The sequence below is a fragment of the Embiotoca jacksoni genome, unplaced genomic scaffold, assembly GCF_022577435.1.
Source record: "Embiotoca jacksoni isolate LCO1_2020_lvr unplaced genomic scaffold, fEmbJac1.0.p SCAF_13, whole genome shotgun sequence".
Lineage (NCBI taxonomy): Eukaryota > Metazoa > Chordata > Actinopteri > Embiotocidae > Embiotoca > Embiotoca jacksoni.
In genome coordinates, this window is record NW_027185263.1 from 14,948,016 (window position 1) to 14,954,015 (window position 6,000).

The 6,000-nt window shown below is 39.8% G+C and overlaps 1 protein-coding gene across 1 annotated transcript in view; it reads right to left on the minus strand.

Moving 5' to 3' along the window:
- Positions 1-6,000, minus strand: part of pcdh1a (protocadherin 1a) — an 82,422-nt gene that overhangs the window by 73,446 nt on the left and 2,976 nt on the right. The gene's annotated exons all lie outside the window — the stretch shown is intronic.

Below are 6,000 nucleotides of genomic sequence, written 5' to 3' on the forward strand. Positions count from 1 at the left end.
AGAAGCACAACATAATAATTAGACAACAACAATAAAGGGAAACAGGATTTTAAAAAAAGAAAAAAAAAAGAAAAAAAAAAAGAAAGAAATACAATCCTAACTACTGTATTCCCCAGTATTGTTTCTTTTCTGTTTCAGACCTTCATGAGTTTCAATGAATATCTTGGCTTTCCCAATTTCATGTAGAAATAAATGTAGGAACAAGAAATGATATCTTGTGAGCTTACACACAAAACAAACTTGAGGGCCGGTGTGGATTGTTTCAGCTGAGTAATCAAATAAAAATGTAATACAAAATCTCACAGCCGAAGAGACTCATTATTTCTGTATTACACTACTAGACGTGTAGCTCTGAAATAACCGATGGTATAAAACCTGCCCTCAAGAATGAATCCTCACTAACCTGCCAAGGAATTCTCTGCTGAAAGAGATGAACTGTTTGATCTATTTGTCTACCAGAGAGCCCTTTAACAACGGCGGCTTTCATACTGAGGGTCATAGAGGCAATTTCTTCCCATGCAGATTATGCAACTCTGCCATTATCATCACATGCAGCTTTCAACAATGCACAATGCAAAAATTTCTATCCACACTCCATTGCTACTGGCTAGCTCAAACGCTGTAATCATTATATGTTTGATTTTGAACCTTTCAACTCCGTAATTACGACCCATTATTTTAGTGTCTTCTTTGATCTGCATTCCCTCTAGCTACAGAATTCGGGCTTTTTTCATGCTGCAATGATTTTAGACTATAATTATTTCTACTGTGTGAGCATGTGAGCGTGTGTGTGTGTGTGTGTGTGTGTGTGTGCGCGCGCGCGCGTGTGTGTGTGTGTGTGTGTGTGTGTGTGTGTGTGTGTGTGTGTGTGTGTGTGTGTGTGTGTAGAGTGCTATTGGTAATTGAAATGGGTGTAAACATTGAGGTTAAGTACCAAAGTCCAGTGCTCAGAAAAAAACTTCATTGTGGCAACACTTGAAAAGTTTGGCATCTGTGGTATTTCCACGTCTACTCACTAATCATATTGTGCTCCAGTTTGATGCTTTCAGTGCAGACTGTTGTGTACAGAGTCTATTGTTCTATGCTTGTGTTGGTGACCCATCACTTTATTGTACTGGTCATTACTGGCTCCGATATGGTTCAGGTATTAGTCAGGCTTGGTGGGTCCATATTGAATAGAGCCCGACTGATATATTGACCTGTCAAAGATGTATCGTTATCGGTGTATACGTTAGCCAAAATACGGTGAAATGAAACTTTTTTTTGACAAAATATAATGTTGAAAAAGATGCTTAGGGTAAATTAGAAAATGGCTACTTGTGATTTTTTTTTTTTAAACAGTCTTTAATAATTATCAAATTGTTTTTCCTTTTTCAAAATTCTGAAGTTTACTCTCTCAGTGCAGTTATGTGGACAGTTAACTGTAAAATACCTTGCCTTCCTAATATCGGTATCAGCAATGACCATTAAAAACTCACCATCGGTATGACTCTAATATCAAATACTGTTTCTTAGCCAAATTCTTAACAATACTGGTAGACAGCAGTTTGTTTTAACTTTTCTTAAATCTTATAACTGAATTTTTGCACATGACTTTGAAGAAGGCTCCTTTAGTAAAAAGTCATGTGCAGTTAAAGCCGTATGTTACCTCAAACATACAAAAATGGTTCCAGTCAAGTGGAATCAGTGTGTCCTTAGCTGGTTTGGGTGGTGAATACAAGCAAACAGTGTTATCCTGACCAGAATCGGTACACGGTGCATCTGCTCAGATGAAACAACGTTCCAGAGAAGAGTAAAACAAATGTGTATTAAGCTAGACAGTAAAACACAAATATACAGAAATCCGATGAGAAATCCAATTCCTTTTGAATACATTAAAATTGGAAGTGCAGGTTATTGATGCACTAATTGCTCCGTTATCGACGTGTCCCTTTTTACATTTGCAGGGGGAACCTCTAGTCAATGTGGCGTGAACGGTGAGTATGCTTTCTGCATGTTCACGTGTGCGGGGCAAAAAGAACAGGAAGAAGTAAGAACATAATCAGATACACTGCAAAACACATTCCTTATACCTATGACCTAGGAATAATGTTGAAACATTATCCTATGTGACATAATAAAAAGGTAAAGGTATTTCTAAATCGAATTGTAAATGTTTCATATTGCTACCCCTCATTCAATTTAACATAATGTTGAATAAAGGTTTGTTAAATAAATAAATGTTTGGGTAATCAGTCAAAAACAATCTAATGCATTGTCATTTGAGGACTATGGTAAATGGTCTGTACTTGTATAGCGCTTTATCACCTTTTGGTCTCAAAGTGCTTTAACATGTTTTTCCATTCACACACTAATGAGACAGACCACCATGCAAGGCGCTGCCATCAGGAGCACATTCCCACACTGACTGTACAACATCGGGAGCAACTTAGGGTTCAGTGTCTTGCTCAAGGACACTTGGGCATGTGGACAGGAGGAGCTGGGGATTGAACCACCAACCTTCTGATTTGTGTTCAACCCAGTCTACCGTCTGAGCCACAGCCTCCCTCATTGATCCCACTATGATCATCCTCCTCTTACAAAATGTCTCCATATAGGATAATATGTGATTTAGCCCGCTAGACGCATGCATCTCTTGTCCTCCCTTTCTTTTTATATGCACTGTTGAATTTAAGTTTGCATAATTATCTTTTACAAAAATGGCCATTTGGAAATGAAAACCATAATTGATTTCATAATGTTTTGTTTAGCTCTAACTGTCCCCCTGCCATTACAACCACTTCTAGGACGAGTAGGCGTGCTTTGATAGTGACATGATTGTTATGGTTGATGACACTCATGACTTAATGTCTTCCAGTTGGCCTCATGCCTGTCTTCCAGATGGCACCGTGCCTGGAAGCCCAGCGAATCGGTGTTCTTTTTTTTTCTTTGTTTACATTTATATTAACATTCATGTTCATGAAATATGCGTTTTGCCATCACTCAGAGGGAATCTTTTATCAGTTTAATATTATTGACACCGTGCTGTTTTTTTTTTTTTTTTTTTTTTATCTCGCATTCTTCAGCTATCGCACAAATAGTGTATCAAAAGCTCGGCAGCATCAAATTTCTATTCCTCATCTCAAAGTACTTTAAGGTGGTGGCGAAGGGGAGCTCGTGATGAGATTTTTTTTTTTGCTGGAGGATGTGAGACTTCTCGGACGACTGCATGCCTCACCAAAGTTCACTACCTGAGCAGCAAAATTGATAAATTAGAAGTGCTGACCATGACTGGGAGTGACATTTCCCGCATCTCAGCGTTTTTTTCTCGAAGAACCTTGGTTATCATCTGCCATCCCAGATGGTGTGGTAGACCCACAAGACTACAAGCTGATTCAGTCAGATCGCGATCCATAACTCAGCATAAAATCAAAGGGATTGCAACACTGGAATATTCAGGACGTCTGAGGCTATGAGTGAGATCTTTTTGGATATTAAAAATCACCCTGTCAATGCCCTTGCACTGGCAGCACTGTGGTATCAAACTAAAAAGAGCATCACTGCAGATCTTTGTTTTTATTTGACCACTGAACAACCAATTAGAACTAGACACTACTGCTTTTTGGTAACTGCACCACAGACCGGGCTCATACTCAGATGACCCCTCCTGCAGTACCAGTTGTGTAAGCGCAGCACATACTGTATTTCCTTCAAGCAGGACTATCAGGTCTCGGTAATGACGAGAGGGCTAATACTGTAATTCCCTTAAGTACCGTTTGCTGCAAAAAGCATCCTGTACAGATAAACAAACCAACAAGCATACTGAGCCAGACACCTTATGGAGTTGATCCAAAGCAGCAAATATTCTGGAAAAAAAAACCACAATCCCTCCAAACACAATCAGGGCATCCACAGTCTGACTGAGGGGAGAACTTTAATTCCACCAGTGAAGCAGCACTCAGCATATACCCTCATGCTGTGGTCATGCAACGGTCCAGATGGTTCCAACACAGAGAAAAAAAGGAGGGCAGCCTGCACCACAGTATGGATGTAAACCTTCAAAGACAATCTCAAACTGCCTGATGGGTCTGCTGTATGCCTTGTGAAGATGTTGAACTTTGAAACAAATAATGCAGTAGCGGTGAAACTGCTTAGAAGTGGAGTTTAAGACCCTGAGGCTCCTCCGAGAAGGCTCGCCACGCGACAAGAACACGGCCTGGCCAAAACCCAGCTTACAAAGACCATCGAGGATGCCAAGTGTAAGTGTAAAACCAGACTATAGAATCAGTGACTCATGCTCAGCATGGCCTTCACTGCACAGTCACAATCTGCTGGAGAGGATCACCCAAATATACCCCTTCACCTGCCACTGACCTGTATAGATAAAAGTGGCTCTAGGAAAAGAGTTGTTCTCACTCATGCCCACTATGTCACCTGGGAGTCTGTAGTCACTTACTGTGTGTTCGGGTTTCATTGAAATGTACTTTAGAAGTGTGGTGACTGATATTAGACTATATGACTATCTGACCTACGAACAAAAAAGGTTTTCTGTCCAGGTATTGCTGTTAAAAAGAGACAAAAGAGACCTCCAACATAAGCAATACCGATATTATGTGAAACTACGTTAATCTGAAAACAGTTGAATATCTTAAATCCACTACAAATACACAAATCTGTTACAAGTGCACATTTTTTTTAATGCAACCATAGAGCTTTTTTTTTATTATTTAAAAACAGAATTAGAGAGCTCGAAAACAACATATGCAAAAGTGATAAAGCTGCTGCATTCCCAATCAGAATATTGGAATAGTTGCAACAAACTTCAAAAGACTTGAATTTCAACAAAGGATGCAGGATAGAGGTTTGTCTCTCCCCGATGTGGCTCCCTTCTCACTCCTGCTTATCTCTGCCTTACCTCATGGATGTACCCATTTCCTCCAATGCCATTTTGAATGATAGTGAACACCCAAATTCCTCCTAGTAACTGACTACAATATAATACCCTCCCTCCTATCTCCACCACCCCCATCTCTCTCTAAATGCTCAGTGCCCAGTGCTGCTGCTCACTGAGGAGAAGGTGCAAGACTCCTCTGGCAGCTAAACATCAGTCAAACTACAAGGTCTGATTGAGTCTCACACCGAGACCTCACACAGTGCACCGACCGGCTGACCCCGCAGCTCCAAGAGAACATTTCAACTTCTTGGTGTCTACAATTAACGTTCCACCCGGTGTCAAATTGTGCACTTGTTCCCCGAGTAAACAATTCACTGCCTTAATGAAGCCCCGGCTGCTGAACCCAGTCAAAACAATGACCTCTGCAAGAACTGGTTGCATCCCAGTTTACATGACAGACCCACTCCAACACCGACTGGAGCAGCAGCATCTCCACCACCGTAGAGGATCCTGCTCATTCACTCAAAACTGTCTCGCATGTGTTTTGCCCAAAAGAACTTTCGCACCGCAGGCAGTTGTCAAATTGTCTACAGGAATGCTGACATTTTATAGGTGGGAGGAAAGAAAAACAGAAGGTTAACTTGTGCATTCTGAGCTAAGTGTTATAATTTTTACGCTGAAAACAAAACATTATGCACAATGCAGTCACATTAGCTCAATCTCTGCGGTGTGTTCACAAAAGAACTGTAATATATATTCACATTTAGATCCAGCAGTTCTTTTTGCTTATTTTATTGCTTATTTATTTGAACAATTGTTGGGTAAAATAAAAGGTGAAACATTTCAGTAAAAGGGCTGAGTTTGACTGAGAAGGAATTCTGTGTAGGAGATATATTTGAGTAATTTTTATCAAAATGTACTGAAGCAATTTACCATCACATATTTCCCAAATTTAGATCATCAATCTGTCAACAGCATCATTATTACCCGTTTGCTTTATGTAACATGAAAATGTCACAATTTATTTGTCAAATAAAATAATCTGCATTATTTTAAAGGCCAGTGAAGTGGCTCAAAAGTGCTTTTATAAAATATAAAAGCGAAAGAAAAAAAAAAAAAAAAAAGGA